Source organism: Pseudorca crassidens, chromosome 8 (genome assembly GCF_039906515.1).
Source record: "Pseudorca crassidens isolate mPseCra1 chromosome 8, mPseCra1.hap1, whole genome shotgun sequence".
NCBI lineage: Eukaryota > Metazoa > Chordata > Mammalia > Artiodactyla > Delphinidae > Pseudorca > Pseudorca crassidens.
The window spans coordinates 57864417-57880309 of NC_090303.1; the positions used below are offsets into that span (position 1 = coordinate 57864417).

Genomic DNA, 15893 nt, shown 5'->3' on the forward strand with positions numbered 1-15893 from the left:
GTCTACCGTTATCTACCATCCCTCTTCCTCATTCATCAATCCTCCCCTTATCTAAGGGGGCGGGGCGGGGTTAGCAAGCTGAAGGTGGCTTTCCAGTGGCGATTCCAAGGGCGCGACTCGCACCCCTTCAGCCTCAGCTTGAGGCCAAACACTGGTGCCTCCTCCGCAGCCCCGTTTCGCGGACGCGGGAAGGGGAAGCGGGCTCCGAGCGCGCTGCGCCCCCCGGCGGCCGCTCGGCTCTCCCTAGCCCCTGGGGCCGAGGGGCCGCCTCCAGGTCCGCGGCAGGGGGCGGGGCGGGCCGGCGCCCGGCAGCACCTGGGCTGGGCGGTGCGGTGGCCAGGGAAGCGGGAGGCGGGCGCGGAGCGCGGGCGCGGGCGCGGGGCCGCTACGTTCGTTGGGAGCGCGGGGCTGCGCTCTTGTGCGCTCGCCGCCGCCTCCGACGCGCCTTTGAGTCAGCAAACTCCGCCGCCCGCCCGCCCGCCGGTCCTGCTGTGCCAGGCTCTGCCCGGAGGTGCAGCCCGTAAGTGACAGGAGACCTGCTAAGGAGGCCTCCCCTGCGCCGCCGGGGGGAGGATCGCTGCTGGGAGCGAGCCGGCCGCCCTTTCCTTTCCTTTCCCGAGGCGTGGGGCCCTTCCTGCTGCGACCAGGTGCCACTCCCTGGGGGCTGGGAAGAGGTTTGGGTCTCCTGGGATTGGAGCCGGGCGCTGCCTTCTTTCCTGCCGGGGAGGAGAAATTGGTCTGCCTGTTTGCCAGGGGAGGGCAAGGATCGGATCGATCCGGCTAAAAAGACACCCCGGGGAGAGGGTGGGGCAGAGGTGGAATCCTGGATGCTAGGAAAAGTGCTGAGGCACCTTACACCAGGCCGGGTTGTGGGTGGGTTATTTTTTAATTCACGAAAGGGTAGCTTTGAGTTTAGAAATTGGGAGGGGTACGCAGAGGGTTTTCGTGGGATTGTGGGATTGCGGGAAAAGGCCCGAGAGAAAATCCACGTTGACTGATTACTAGGTCTGGTGCCACGGGAAAGCAACAGCCTGTTTTTCAGTTCTGATGCATCATACTTCTTTTTTTTTAAAATTTAATTTAATTAATTTTTATACAGCAGATTCTTGTTCATTATCTATTTTATACATATTACTGTATATACGTCAATCAAAATCTCCCAGTTCATCCCACCCCCCCACCCCTCCGCTTTCCCCCCTTGGTGTCCATACGTTTGTTCTCTGATGCATTATACTTCTGTAAGACGGTCTGCGGGTGATTGAGGGGAATGGTCACGGGGACGTAGAGCCACACGTCCTGCTTGAAAGGAAGAGCTTCTATTTCTGCAAGGCACGTTTACGTGTAAGAATATTGGAATTAGAAAGCAGGAAGGAGGCTTTCATGTGATCTTCAAACCTTTCATTTGAGGGATGGGAAACTAAGGCCTCAGGGAGGAGAGTCGTTCAGCTGTTCAGCCGGGTGGGAGAAGAAACAGGCCTAGATTCTGGCGGACTTCTGACTCCAGCGTTCTCCCCACCCCTGGGGGCCTGAGGTGGGTGTAGGCTTGGAATACATAAACAACCTCTTCTCCCCTGGGAGTGGGCTGGGTGAGTGAAGCCACTGGGGAGAACTGGCTGCTGCATCCTTGGACCAAACTCAGCTGGGGTGCCTCAGTCTGAGAATGGAGGTGAGTGAGGTGCTTCTCCTGCTTCTACCATCCCTTCCAGTGATGCCTAGTCCTAAGGCTTTTTTTTTTTTTTTTTAAGGCATGGGAGATTTAAGGTTGCCTAATGGGACTGTTTTGAATAAAGATACATAATAAAATACATCCAGAAGTAAATATATATAAGATGTGAAGTAAGGTGATTAGCACTGACCTGTATTTCACTGGATCACCCTGTTTCGCCTGTCGGTCTATTTTATTCTCATTTCCAAGGTGACTATTGCACTAGGGAGGAAATTGGTGTTGAGAGTGGGGACTTCTTGCTCAGGTGACACTGCTTCTCACCAGATGTCTCTTGACTGACTGGCATTCTGCTTCTCCCCCCACCATACTGGACTGTGGTAACTTCCTCTTGTTTTACTTAAGGGAAGGCCTCCCGGATCTTGGTATCCAAACATAGAAATAAACACCTTCATTCTTTCCCACATAGAAGTTTGTTGTTTAAAGACTAATGTTGTGTTCTACTGCAGCATTTCTACTTGATTTTTGGAGCATTCTTTTTTCTTTTTTTTTAAACATCTTTATTGGAGTATAATTGCTTTACAATGGTGTGTTAGTTTCTGCTTTATAACAAAGTGAATCAGCTATACGTATACATATATCCCCATATCTCCTCCCTCTTGCGTCTCCCTCCCACCCTCCCTTGGAACATTCTTAATAATAGCTAGTCTCAGCCTTAGGGTCTCTACTTTCATTTTAGAGAGCTCAGTTTGTTAGTTCAGCTCTTATGGGAAATGGCTTCTTTTTCCTCTTTTGGTGTCAGGGCTGTGGTTTAAGAACCACTTGCAAGGGGTTTAGAATTGACTGAGACCAGGGTCCAGCCTTTGCAGTCTTCCATTTCTAAGAGTGGCAAAGGAGGGCTTTTGGCCAAAGTCATGGTTGACCTCCACGGAGAATACCCCGCATTTTGAACTGTTATCACCAACATCTTTTTTTTTTTCTCTTAGAATCTAGTAGGTATGAATCAGCTTTTATGTTCTCTAAGCCCTGTTCAAACTAAGAGGTTATATGTGGTAGTGGTTACAGCTTCTGGTTTCAGACTCATTAGTGTTGAAATCTGGGATAATCATTTGCTAACTGAGGTACTGTCAGCAGGGCACTTAACTCTCAAAGTCTGATTTATCCTTTATTCAGAGATAAAAAAAAAAAAGAACTGATAATCCTTGCCTCCCAGAATTGTTCATAACATTAGTTGACATTTAATGAGCACTGATTATGTGCTAGGCATTGTGAAAAGAGTTTTTATGTGGCAGGCTCATTAATCCTTACAACAAACTTCTTTTTTTTTTTTTGTGAATGTTTGAAATTTATTTATTTTTTTATACAGCAGGTTCTTATTAGTTATCTATTTTATACATATTAGTGTATACATGTCAATCCCAATCTCCCAATTCATCCCCCCCACCCCCACCACTCTCCCCCCTTGGTGTCTATACATTTGAATCCTTACAACAAACTTCTGAAGCAGATTCTGTTTACATCTGGGAGAAAATGAGTTATCAAGATATCTATGGCTTTCCTAAACTCTTCAGCTCACAATCTTAACCACCCAGCAAATGTGTCCCAGATTTCTATAATATGGAATAGTTATTTAGGGCTTAGTGTGTGCCAGGCCTGGTTTAAAATACCATATGTATATTAACAATCCTTCAGATAGGTATTGTTTTAATCCTCGCCTCCTTTTTTCTTTTCTTTCTTTCCTTTTTTCTTTTTTTTTTTTTTTAATAACAGAAGAAGGAACAGGCACAGAGCCTAAGTCAATTAGTAAATGATGGAGCCATGATTTGAATGAGGCAGCCTGGCTCTGGAATGGGTACTCTCCCTCAGCCACTCCTCTGTGAATGTAGGTAAAGGGCTTAGCCAGACCTCAATCAAGGGCAGCTCTTAATTGGCATTTTCATTTATTTTTCCCTAAGTAACCACTTCCTCCTCCCAGTCTCTGCGGAGGAGATGCTTTTAGTTCTGGAAATGATTCAACTTCACTTAAGGTTTTGTGATTCTGCATACATTTCTGTTGTATTCTCTGTTATTTTTAAAAAGCTTAGGTCTCAGTGATCTTGACCCTGGGAATACAGAGATAGGCTTTAGGGAGTCTGTGAACTCCCTGAAAATGTATGATTTCATACTCTTGTGCAAGAGTATATTATTCTGGGGGTGAGAATGCACAACTTACTTTAGATTCTTAAAGGGTCACCCATGGTAGAAGGCAAGGTTAGTAATGACTATTCTAGTCCAATAATCTCGTTTTACAAATGAGGCAGCCGAGGCCCAGTGGAGAGGCAGCATAGTTTAATCTGAACTATGCAGCTAATTAGAAGTAGGAAGGGGACTAAAACTCAGGTCTCCTGACTTCCAGTCTCATATTCTTTCCATCACACCCCAATACCTCCTTTTGGAATGAGTGGTGCCAGGTGAATAAATTACGAAATGCCAAAAGACGCCCAACTCTCCCACTAGGCTTCCCCACTGTGGGAGAGACCAGCAAAGCTTCCTGGAAGTGCTATCAAAATATATCATCCTTGGCATGCCATCTTGTTAGCTGAACCACTCTACAGTGATTTAGGATGGGAATCTACAATGCTGAAGAATACAAGCCAAGAGGATAAAATTTGGGGAAAAGACTTGGAAAGAGTCAGAACATGCATTGGTTGAGGCACAAGGAGGCCGTTTAGGCCTCTTGGTAGAATTGTAGTGTTGGAAAGTTTTTGCTGAGAGATTTGTAAATTCAAGCAAAATTCCAGTAAGTCTGAGATTAAGGGTAGGGTGTGAATCACTGGGAAGCCAGGCCACCTCTTAGTCAAAGCTTGATGCCCCAGTGACTAAATAGGACTAATATTTAGTCTTATTACAAAGGTTTAGTCCTAAACCTCATTAATATCAGGTAAGTGTGGATTAAAAGCAGCCATGGTGGGACTTCCCTGGTGGCGCAGAAGTTAAGACTCCACGCTTCCAGTGCAGGGGCCTGGGTTCGATCCCTGGTTAGGGAACTAGATCCTGCATGCCACAACTAAAGATCCCGCACGTGGCAATGAAGATCCCGTGTGCTGCAACTAAGATCTGGCTCAGCCAAATAAATTTTAAAAATTTTAAAAAAAAAGAAAGAAAAAAGCAACCATGGTGAGGGCATGGGAAAATAGATTGTCACCATATACTTCTCTGGGGAGTGTAAATTGGTACAACTTTTTGGAAAGGCACTTTGGCAGTATTTATAACACTTAAAACTTTGCATACTTTCTGATGTATCAGTTCCCCTTCTAGGACTTTATCCCTCAGAAATACTTGCCTCCTTGAACAAAGGAGGAAATTGCTATAAATGAGCTGATATGGAGAATGTCTATTATATATTAAGTAATGAAAGCAAAGTACAGAGCCGTAGGTATATTATGATCTCATTTTTTGGGGGAAAAAATAGTCTATAAGGATATGCCCCTAATCTTTAGACAGTGATTATGTTTGGGCAGTGGAATTGAAAGGGGTTGGTAGTATGGAGGATTTCATCAGTAGATTCCTATTTTTAAAAATCTTGTAAATTTTGGGGCTTCCCTGGTGGCGCAGTGGTTGAGAGTCTGCCTGCCGATTCAGGGGACACGGGTTCGCGCCCCGGTCCAGGAAGATCCCACATGCCGCAGAGCGGCTGGGCCCGTGAGCCATGGCCGCTGAGCCTGCGCGTCCGGAGCCTGTGCTCTGCAACAGGAGAGGCCACAACAGTGAGAGGCCCTTGTACCGCCAAAAAAAAAAAAACTTCTAATTTTGAAATGATTTTAACCTTACAGAACAATGACCAAAGGTAATAAATCTTTTTTTTTTTTTTTTTTTGGCCTTTTTATGCTTCCCTGATTCCACTGAGGCTCCTGCAGCATTTGGCCAAAGTTCCCTGGGCATCAGAGAAAACATGGAAGGACTCACGCAACTCAAGCCTCGGGGGCCCAGAACCTTAAAGGGCTGTCATCAGTGTAGGGCGCCTGTCCCTGCTGAACCAAGCAAGCTGGGGTGGATGTCCCTTCAGTCTTTTCAATGCATTCCTCTGGTGCTTAGATGTTAAATAGTAAAATTAGACTATCTTTAGTTTTGGAGAAGAAAGACACATTCTCTTCTAACCTAGGTATCATCTGAGGGCCTGCCAGTCCTTGTTCCTTAGAGAACCAATTAACCTTGGTGAGAACCCACGAGCCCATGGCCCAGGGAATTCCAAAGGCCTCCCAGGTTTGCTGCTAATTCCCTGGGCTGTGTGTTGGGGGAGGGCTCACGTGTTCTTCCTGGTTTACCTTGGTGACAGCCCTGACATGTTGATGGAGAAATCCACCCCACCACGTGCTTTGCTGGTTCAGAGGACTTTGCTAAGCTAGTGGAGCAATCACCTTGCGGGGCTCCTGACCTTCCACTTTCTCCTGGGTCCCTTTCTCGGTCTCTCAGCCCTGCCCCTCCCCCTCCTCCCTTTCCCATGAGCTCCAGGGTTTTTCTCTTTATTTTGATGACTGTGGATGCTCCCCAGTTCCTCTCAGACTTACAAACCCAAATGGTTCCAAGTGCGGAACAGAGCAGGGGGCATCGTAGGGAAACTATGCTGCTTAGAAATTATAAACACAATACACAGGAAGGAGGTTTCTATTACTGATAATTATCCTCCCCTTTCTCACTGACACAGTGGCTCTGTTTGCTGTAGAGAGGCATTTGGGACAGCTGAGGAGAATGCAGGTGTTCCCACAGCCCTGGGTTCTGGTGTCTCAGAGCAGGAGACGTGGAGCCTTTCTGTGGGCTATCCCTGGGTGATCAGACCCCGAGAAATCGGGACTCCTTCTGCCCAGTTGCACGTGAAAATTCCTACACCAGGAAATCAACTTAACCTTTTACAGGGAGGCACAGACTGGTCGCTGGCTTTTTGTAGCCAGCTCATTTCCCTGACGGTTGGGAAACCTTGAAAAAATGTGACCTCTGTTTTGAGAACTTTGCCGAACTGAGTCTGTGGACAGATATGAGTCAGATGCCTAGGATTGCAGTCAGTGCTTCGGGCAGATAGTTTAAGGAATAATAAGTTTGGCATTTTACTCACTTTTAAAAGGACTTTCTCTATGTCTTATCTCAGCCTTCTTGGGTCAAGGCCAGGCACTGGACACCCCTGGGTAAGTGTGTGCCGCGGGGAATGGCCAAGGTGTGTGCTTCACTGCGTGGGCTGTTTCAGAGCATATAGATTTAAAATATTCTGCTCCTGTAAATATTACTGTCCCACCTGACAAATCAGATACTTGAAGGGGACATTTTTAAAAAGTCACAGTGCTCTGTGATCATCCGGAAGAGACCTCAGCATTTCCCCCTTCAAGGGTCTTGGAAGAATCTAGACAATAATGAGCAGTGACAGTCGCTGACACAGTGAGCTCCAGGTGCGTACCTCCACATTCGCTCATGTGATCTATCTTTACAGTGGATCCATGAAGCAGGCTCTTATCCTCATTTTACAGATGAGGAAGCTAAGGCACAGAGACGTGAAAGAATTTCCCTGGGCAAGAGGCAGAATAAGAATTCGCAGCCAGGCTTTTTGGCATTCACTGTGCCCTTCCTACTCCTGTTAGGGGGACACTCTTGCTCAAAAGTGAAATCTCCCTTCTTGCTGGCCCCTCAGATGACTTGCCAGTTCTTCCTATCTGGACTGATGTCACGTTGGGCAGAGTTGACTTGACCAGTAGATCACTACCCCTGGTGCTGCTGTCTTCCCATGTAATTGAACTTGCCTCCCCAGTGGCAGTTCTTTGTGACAGAGGTGGCGAGCTTGGTGGGAAGACTATTTCCAGTGTGTTGCAGTGATTTCCTTTTTGAAAGAGAATTTATCACTCAGTTTAAAAGGGGAACATTTAATGCTGACTTTTGTCTCCAATTTGCATGCCTGTACCCTTTTCTTATCTCAGCCCCAAACTGTTCTCCAGGTGCCTGAAGACTGTTCCATGTGGATATCCATCATCATCCTAGCTTGTTCCCAACTGAACTCAGCTTCTTTCTCTCTTACCTCTAAAAACAGACCTCCTTTCCAACTTCCCCATTGCCTACGACCCCAGCCTTCTTCCAGTCACCTGGCTGGTGAGTCATCCTTGACTCCCTTTCTTCCATCATGCTCTGTCTTCAAGTTATTCTTGCTACGTACATCTTTTTCAATAAACTTGATTTTTTTTTTTTTTTGGCTGCACAGCTTGTGGGATCTTAGTTCCCCGACCAGGGATTGAACTGGGGCCCCCTGCAGTGGAAGCACAGAGTCCTAACCACTGGACCACCAGGGAAGTCCCTAATAGACTTGATTTTTGTTTTGGTTGTTATTTATTTATTTATTTTTAAATTACCATTTCGTATTTATTTATTTATTTATTTTTGGCTGCGTTGGGTCTTCGTTGCTGCGCGCGGGCTTCCTCTAGTTGCTGCGAGAGGGGGCTACTCTTCGTTGCAGTTCACGGGCTTCTCATTGCGGTGGCTTCTCTTGTTACGGAGCGTGGGCTCTAGGCGCACGGGCTTCAGTAGTTGTGGCATGTGGGCTCAGTAGTTTCGGCCCGTGAGCTCTAGAGCACAGGGTTAGTAGTTGTGGCGCACGGGCTTAGCTGTTACGCGGCATGTGGGATCTTCCTGGACCAGGGCTCAAACCCAAGTCTGTTGCATTGGCAGGCGGATTCTTAACCACTGCGCCACCAGGGAAGTCCCTAGACTTGATTTTTGAGCGCAGTTTTAGGTTCACAGCAAAACTGAGGGAAAATACAGAGACATCCTATGTCCTGCCTACCTCCCCTCTCCCATTATCAACTTCAGCATCGGAGTGTACATATGTCATTACAGTCAATGAACCTGTACTGACACATCATTGTCACCCAAAGTCCACACTTTACATTGAGGTTCATTTAACTCATAGTGTTGTACACTCTGGATTTTGACAAGTATATGATGTGTCCACCATTATAGTATCACACGGAATGATTTCACTGCCCTCCAAATCCTCTGGGCTCTGCTTCTTGTTATTTTCAAATGTGCTTGGCCATCCCCCCTCCCACCTTGAGTTCATGATCTCTTCTGCTGGCCGGTGCATTCCAGCAGCCCTGTGATGAAGCTCACGGCCTATCAATCCATCTTCCATCCCATCCCCAGATGAGTCATCACCATCATGGCAGGCTTCTGTGTACTACACCCCTGCCTTCTAACAGAGGTCAGCATTCCTCCTCTCATCATTCAGGACTTCCCCATCCTAGGATGCCCACTGAAGCTCTTCCAGAATTACCTCCTTGTGATATTCTGCCAACACAGTCCCTTCACTCTTGGTTGACTGGACCCCTAGGTATACTGAAAGTGGAGGTGCTGCTGCTGCTTTTTTTAATTTTTGCACATGCCATGTGGCTTGCAGGATCTTAGTTCCCCAACCGGGGATCGAGCCCGTGGCCCCTGCAATGGAAGCTCGGCGTCCTAACCACCGGACCGCCAGGGAAGTCCCATGTGGTGCTGCTTCTTAATCACCCCAGGCTGGTCCTGTTTTCTCTTCTTGTCCTCATGCATTCATCGAGGCCTCATCAAGTGCTACGTTCTTTGTGAAGCTTCTCTCTCTCCACTGTCCTCCTTCCTGTAATCCTGTTACCGGTGCTATTTTTTTGGGCACATACAGTGAACTTTGCATTAGAAGCAAACTGTTTCATATCTGTGTCTGGACATCTTTAGGTCTTAGAACTCAGGGAGTGTGACTTAACCCTCGCCAGGACCAATCCTAGAACCATCACACAGTGGGCTCTCAGTGATTGCTCATTGAATTGGATTTTTGTTGTCCTCTAGTTATTCTTGGGGGTCCTCCTTTATAGCTAATGACCCTAAAGAGGTCATATGAAGGCACTACACTTCTCTCAACATTACCTCCTTTCTGAGGATGAAAAAGTCATTTCCAGATGTTTGGTTGTTGGCTTTCCCAGTTCATGTATAGACAGAACCCTGCCCCCAACCTGACATCCCTAAAGCATTTGAGACATTAATAACTCAATGTGTTGGTTGATATTCTCCACTCATTGCTATCTTTTAAGCATTTATCTCTAAGCATGTAGCTTGGATGCCGTGTTAGATGTACGCAGGTACCGTGTGGTACCTAGCTGGGTTTGGACCCTGGCTCCTTCACTTACTACCTGTGTGACCTTGGACGCTATTTCCATATTGGGGCTATCTTGAGGATGAGATGAGATCTTTCATGTTATAGTCTTTGTACAGTGTCTGGTGCCATAGTTAACAATCAGTTATTTTTTCTTGGGTTGCTGTTTTTGATTATGAATGGTGTATCTTTAACATCATTCTCCAGTCTCATCCTCCACAGTCTAGTGGAGTTAGGTCAGGAGGAAAGACAGAAAACAATAGAGGACGGCACATGGCCTTCAAGACATTCCATCCTGGAGTGTTGCTGGATAAATCCTTTCTTTTCTCCCAAGGTGAATGAGTAACCATGAGCAGAGGTGGGCTGCAGGAGGGGCTGGGAACGTGTTCTCTGTCCATCCTCCCAGCCCATGTGGTTGAACTGCTGAGAAACTTGATGGTGATGCAGAAAGGGAGAGAATTAGCTGGGACTAATTCAATCAACTTAATTGACCCTATTTTAAAAAATTTTTTTAATTTAATTTTTTTATACAGCAGGTTCTTATTAGTTATCAATTTAATACACATCAGTGTATACATGTCAATCCCAATCTCCCAATTCATCCCACCATGACCCCCACCACTCCGCCGCTTTCACCCTTAGTGTCCATACGTTTGTTCTCTACATCTGTGTCTCTGTTTCTGCCCTGCAAACTGGTTCATCTGTACCATTTTTCTAGATTCCACATATATGCGTTAATATACGATATTTGTTTTTCTCTTTCTGACTTACTTCACTCTGTATGACAGTCTCTAGATCCATCCATGTCTCAGCAAATGACCCAATTTCGTTCCTTTTTATGACTGAGTAATATTCCATTGTATATATATATATACAACATCTTCTTAATCCATTCGTCTGTCGATGGGCATTTAGGTTGCTTCCATGAGCTGGCTATTGTAAATAGTGCTGCAATGAACATTGGGGTGCAATTGTCTTTTTGAATTATGGTTTTCTCAGGGTATATGCCCAGTAGTGGGATTGCTGGATCATATGGTAATTCTATTTTTAGTTTTTTAAGGACCCTCCATACTGTTCTCCATAGTGGCTGTATCAGTTTACATTCCCACCAACAGTGCAAGAGGGTTCCCTTTTCTCCACACCCTTTCCAGCATTTGTTGGTTGTAGATTTTCCAATGATGCCCATTCTAACTGGTGTGAGGTGATACCTCATTGTAGTTTTAATTTGCATTTCTCTAATAATTAGTGATGTTGAGCAGCTTTTCATGTGCTTCTTGGCCATCTGTATGTCTTCTTTGGAGAAATGTCTATTTAGGTCTTCTGCCCATTTTTGGATTGGGTTGTTTGTTTTTTTAATATTGAGCTGTATGAACTGTTTATATATTTTGGAGATTAATCCTTTGTCCGCTGATTTGTTTGCAAATATTTTTTCCCATTCTGAGAGTTGTCTTTTTGTCTTGTTTATAGTCTCCTTTGCTGTGCAAAAGCTTTGAAGTTTCATTAGGTCCCATTTGTTTATTTTTCTTTTTATTTCCATTACTCTAGGAGGTGGATCAAAAAAGATCTTGCTGTGATTTATGTCAAAGAGTGTTCTTCCTATGTTTTCCTCTAAGGGTTTTATAGTGTCCAGTCTTACATTTAGATCTCTAATCCATTTTGAGTTTATTTTTGTGTATGGTGTTAGGGAGTGTTCTAATTTCATTCTTTTTTTTTATTTATTTTTTTTTTGTGGTACGCGGGCCTCTCACTGTTGTGGCCTCTCCCGTTGCAGAGCACAGGCTCCAGATGCACAGGCTCAGCAGCCATGGCCACGGGCCTAGCTGCTCCACGGCATGTGGGGTCTTCCTGGACCGGGGCATGAACCTGTGTCCCCTGCATCAGCAGGCGGACTCTCAACTACTGCATCACCAAGGAAGCCCCTAATTTCATTCTTTTACATGTAGCTGTCTAGTTTTCCCAGCACCACTTATCGAAGAGACTGTCTTTTCTCCATTTTATATCCTTGCCTCCTTAGTCATAGATTAGTTGACCATAGGTGTGTGGGTTTCTCTCTGGGCTTTCTATCTTGTTCCATTGATCTATGTTTCTGTTTTTGTGCCAGTACCATATTGTCTTGATTACTGTAGCTTTATAGTATAGTCTGAAGTCAGAGAGTCTGATTCCTCCAGGTCCGTTTTTTTCCCTCAAGACTGCTTTGCCTATTCGGGGTCTTTTGTGTCTCCCTTCAAATTTTAAGATTTTTTGTTCTAGTTCCGTAAAAAATGCCATTGGTAATTTGATAGGGATTGCATTGAATCTGTAGATTGCTTTGGGTAGTACAGTCATTTTCACAATATTGATTCTTCCAATCCAAGAACATGGTATATCTCTCCATCTGTTGGTATCATCTTTAATTTCTTTCATCAGTGTCTTATAGTTTTCTGCATACAGGTCTTTTGTCTCCCTAGGTAGGTTTATTCCTAGGTATTTTATTCTTTTTGTTGCAGTGGTAAATGGGAGTGTTTCCTTAATTTCTCTTGCAGATTTTTCATCATTAGTGTATAGGAATGCAAGATATTTCTGTGCATTAATTTTGTATCCTGCAACTTTACCAAATTCATTGATTAGCTCTAGTAGTTTTCTGGTGGCACCTTTAGGATTCTCGATATATAGTATCATGTCATCTGCAAACAGTGACAGTTTTACTTCTTCTTTTCCAATTTGTACTCCTTTAATTTCTTTTTCTTCTCTGATTGCCGTGGCTAGGACTTCCAAAACTGTTGAATAATAGTGGCGAGAGTGGACATCCTTATCTTGTTCCTGATCTTAGAGGAAATGCTTTTAGTTTTTCACCATTGAGAATGATGTTTGCTATGGTTTGTCGTATATGGACTTTATTATGTTGAGGTAGGTTCCCCCATGCCCACTTTCTGGAGAGTTTTTATCATAAATGGGTGTTGAATTTTGTTGAAAGCTTTTTCTTCATCTATTGAGATGATCATATGGTTTTTATTCTTCAATTTGTTAATATGGTTTATCACATTGATTGATTTGCATATATTGAAGAATCCTTGCATCCCTGGGATAAATCCCACTTGATCATGGTGTATGATGCTTTTAATGTGTTGTTGGATTCTGTTTGCTAGTATTTTGTTGAGGATTTTTGCATCTATATTCATCAGTGATATTGGTCTGTAATTTTCTTTTTTTGTAGTATCTTTGTCTGGTTTTGGTATCAGGTGATGGTGGCCTTATAGAATGAGTTTGGGAGTGTTCCTTCCTCTGCAATTTTTTGGAAGAGTTTGAGAACGATGCGTGTTAGCTGTTTTCTAAAAGTTTGATAGAATTCACCTGTGAAGCCATCTGGTCCTGGACTTTTGTTTCTTGGAAGATTTTGTTTGTTTGTTTGTTATTTTGCGGTACGTGGCCCTCTCACTGTTGTGGCCTCTACTGTTGCGGAACACAGGCTCCGGATGTGCAGGCCCAGCGGCCATGGCTCACGGGCCCAGCCGCTCCGCAGCATGTGGGATCTTCCCGGACTGGGGCACGAACCAGTGTCCCCTGCATCGGCAGGTGGACTCTCAACCACTGCGCCACCAGGGAAGCCCTCTTGAAAGATTTTTAATCACGATTTCAAATTCATTACTTGTGATTGGTCTGTTCATATTTTCTGTTTCTTCCTGGTTCAGTCTTGGAAGATTATACCTTTCTAAGAATTTGTCTATTTCTTCCAGGTTGTCGATTTTATTGGCATAGAGTTGCTTGTAGTGGTCTCTTAGGATGCTTTGTATTTCTGCAGCGTCTGTTGTAACTTCTCCTTTTTCATTTCTAATTTTATTGATTTGAGTCCTGTCCCTCTTTTTCTTGATGAGTCTGGCTAATGCTTTATCAATTTTGTTTATCTTCTCAAAGAACCAGCTTTTAGTTTTATTGATCTTTGCTATTGTTTTCTTTGTTTCTATTTCATTTATTTCTGCTCTGATCTTTATGATTTCTTTCCTTCTGCTAACTTCGGGTTTTGTTTGTTCTTCTTTCTTTAGTTCCTTTAGGTGTAAGGTTAGATTGTTTATTTGAGATTTTTCTTGTTTCCCTCTTAGAACGGCTTTTGCTGCATCCCACACGTTTTGGATTGTCGTGTTTTGTCATTTGTCTCTAGGTATTTTTTAATTTCCTCTTTGATTTCTTCAGTGATCTCTTGGTTATTTAGTAATGTAGTGTTTAGCCTCCAAGTGTTTGTGTTTTTTACATTTTTTCCCCTGTAATTCCTTTCTAATCTCATAGCATTGTGGTCAGAAAAGATGCTTGATATGATTTAAACTTTTTAAAATTTACTGAGGCTTGATTTATGACCCAAGATGTGATCTATCCTGGAGAATGTTCCATGCACACTTGAGAAGAAAGTGTAATCTGCTGTTTTTGGATGGAATGTCCTATAAATATCAAGTAAATCTATCTGGTTTATTGTGTCATTTATAGCTTCTGTTTCCTTATTTATTTTCATTTTGGATGATCTGTCCATTGGTATAAGTGAGGTGTTATTGTGTTACTGTCGATTTCCTCTTTTACAGCTGTTTACTATTATTGTGTTACTGTCGATTTCCTCTTTTACAGCTGTTAGCAGTTGCCTTATGTATTGAGGTGCTCCTGTGTTGGATGCATATATATTTATAATTGTTATATCTTCTTCTTGGATTGATCCCTTGATCATTATGCAGTGTCCTTCCTTGTCTCTTGTAACATTCTTTATTTTAAAGTCTATTTTATCTGCTATGAGTATTTCTGCTCCAGCTTTCTTTCGAATTCCATTTGCATGGAGTATCTTTTTCCATCCTCTCACTTTCAATCTGAGTGTGTCCCTAGGTCTGAAGTGGGTTTCTTGCAGACAGCATATATATGGGTCTTGTTTTTGTGTCCATTCAGCAAGCCTGTGTCTTTTGGTGGAGCATTTAATCCATTCACGTTTAAGTTAATTATCGATATGTATGTTCCTATGACTATTTTCTTAATTGTTTTGGGTTTGTTTTTGTAGGTCCTTTTCTTCTCTTGTGTTTCCCACTTAGAGAAGTTCCTTTAGCATTTGTTGTAGAGCTGGTTTCATGGTGCTGAATTCTCTTAGCTTTTGCTTGTCTGTAAAGCTTTTGATTCCTCCATCGAATCTGAATGAGATCCTTGCTGGGTAGAGTAATGTTGGTTGTAGGTACTTCCCTTTCATCACCTTAAGTATATTATACCACTCCCTTCTGGCTTGTAGAGTTTCTGCTGAGAAATCAGCTGTTAACCTTATGGGAGTTCCCTTGTATTTGTCGTTTTTCCCTTGCTGCTTTTAATAATTTTTCTTTGTCGTTAATTTTTGCCAATTTGATTACTACCTGTCTTGGCATGTTTCTTCTTGGGTTTATCCTGTATGGGACTCTCTGCGCTTCCTGGACTTGGGTGGCTATTTCCTTTCCCATGTTAGGGAAGTTTTTGACTATAATTTCTTCAAATATTTTCTTGGGTCCTTTCTCTCTCTCTTCTCCTTCTGGGACCCCTATAATGTGAATGTTGTTGTGTTTAATGTTGTCCCAGAGGTCTCTTAGGGCTGTCTTTGTTTCTTTGCATTCTTTTTTCTTTATTCTTTTCTGCAGCAGTGAATTTCACCATTCTGCCTTCCAGGTCACTTATCTGGTCTTCTGCCTCAGTTATTCTGCTATTGATTCCTTCTAGTGGAGTTTTCATTTCAGTTATTGTATTGTTCATCTCTGTTTGTTTGTTCTTTAATTCTTGTTGGTCTTGTTAAAGATTTCTTGCATCTTCTCGATCTTCGCCTCCATTCTTTTTCCGAGGTCCTGGATCATCTTCACCATCATCATTCTGAATTCTTTTTCTGGAAGGTTGCCTATCTCCACTTCATTTAGTTGTTTTTCTGGGGTTTTATCTTGTTCCTTTATCTGGTACATAGCCTTCTGCCTTTTCATCTTGTCTATCTTTCTGTGAATGTGGTTTTTGTTCCACAGGCTGCAGGATTGTAGTTCTTCTTGCTTCTGCTCTGTGCCCTCTGGTGGTTGAGGCTACCTAAGAGGCTCGTGCAAGTTTCCTGATGGGAGGGACTGGTGGTGGGTAGAGGTGACTGTTGCTCTG

The 15893-nt window shown here is 43.7% G+C and overlaps 1 protein-coding gene across 3 annotated transcripts in view; it reads left to right on the forward strand.

Moving 5' to 3' along the window:
* The first annotated feature begins 304 nt into the window (after nucleotides 1-304).
* SNX10 (sorting nexin 10) overlaps nucleotides 305-15893 on the forward strand; it is a 72148-nt gene continuing 56559 nt past the window's right edge. The window contains exon 1 of one of the 3 annotated variants that reach the window (XM_067746560.1): nucleotides 305-520. The gene's annotated coding sequence lies outside the window, so the exon portion shown is untranslated. The other 2 variants (XM_067746562.1, XM_067746561.1) reach the window with 2 other exon arrangements.